The sequence below is a fragment of the Dipteris shenzhenensis genome, chromosome 10 (genome assembly GCF_047967505.1).
Source record: "Dipteris shenzhenensis isolate YYH24624 ecotype China chromosome 10, Dip_SZ_1.0, whole genome shotgun sequence".
NCBI lineage: Eukaryota > Viridiplantae > Streptophyta > Polypodiopsida > Gleicheniales > Dipteridaceae > Dipteris > Dipteris shenzhenensis.
In genome coordinates, this window is record NC_141605.1 from 4983709 (window position 1) to 4985188 (window position 1480).

Here is a 1480-nt window from a genome sequence, read left to right on the forward strand (position 1 = left end):
TCAAATCTGTGTTACTAAAGTAGTTCGTCGGGAAGCAGGAGTGTCAGTGAGCTGCTCTAAGTGCTCTTCCACATGCATGATTACCTCCTCCTGCCATGCACCACGATAGACGTCCCCGTGGACTTGCCAGATGTGAAGCTTGCTTCGGAGAAGGGTGGTTCATTCACGAAGTTCGTTGGCATGAAGAAGAAGAAGAAGTCCTCCCTCAGGAGAGACTTTGAGGCTATGGTAGATCAGGCATATACCGAGGGTAAGGTCAAGTTTTCGTATGAGTGTTATCGTAGTAGTACATTCGAATTATATCTGCAAACTGTTTTCTTGCAGTTCGGAAGCTCCTTAAGGCTGACCATATAAAAGGCACGATGAAGTGTGCGATGCATATATACATTAGGCGATTGAAGAAGGAACCACCAAATCGATTTTCGGATCCAGCGACGTTGTTTAGGGAGTTGAACGCGGTTGGAACTGTGGAGAGGCAAAGCTTCACATGTCAACCTTTCATACAATTACGTCTTTGCTGCATTATAATAAGCGCACACTCTCTCCGTTTGCTGGATGGATACAACGTTTTGTATCTTCGCTTTGCATATGCTCAATGGGAAAATAAACGAGGGAGCTTCTTCGTCATAAGCAATCTCGCACTAAATTTTTTGGGTACCACTTAAACTTGAACTCCATGTAGTGCATCTCCGAACACAACAACACGGTAGAAACGTAGCTCCACTTTATTAGTGCGTAGTCTTTTAAATTGTCGCCTATCTGCACTACCCACGGTCAATGTATGCCTTACGACGTAAAATATTCGCAAGTTCTTTGCATTGATTTCCCCACCCACATCTGGATCCCAACTCGTGGATGCTCCGTTTCCACATCCGCCGCGTGTCAGTAATTGGGTTATGATGAGTGCGTCAAAGTGAAGGTGGGGAAGGAATGGAGTGATAACGAGTTACCATAGTAGACCAAAAGAAGGAAGACTTCCCTGCACCCAAAAAATCGCTGCGACGGGAGCTGAGTACGCAACAGCAAGTCGCCTTAGATTCGGATGTGTAGCTGTATCCAAGCATACCCGTCGGGAAGGGCTGTCCCAACCGCACCCCGTCTATTTTCCTTACCTTTTTTAGATTTCTCTTTTAGATTACAGCTATCTTATTTTTCAAATTGCCCTATTATTGTCCTCCTCACCTTTTCGTCTCCTTCTAGATCTAACGTCTAGATCTCTCTTCCTATTTCTAGAAGTATTAATTACTTTGGGCGATCAGCTCGTTCCACTTCTTTTAGATCCTTCACGGGGAACTCTTTCATTACATTCGATGAACCGCCATGCACGGGTTGGCAACAGTTTGCATTAAATGTGACTCTCAAACCATTCCCATTTCCAACTCCAACCATGTATTGAACCCATTTAAATAAATGACATGACAAGCAAATAATATCTCCTAGAAATTTTATGTGAGTACCAAGACCAACATCCCAAGCACCA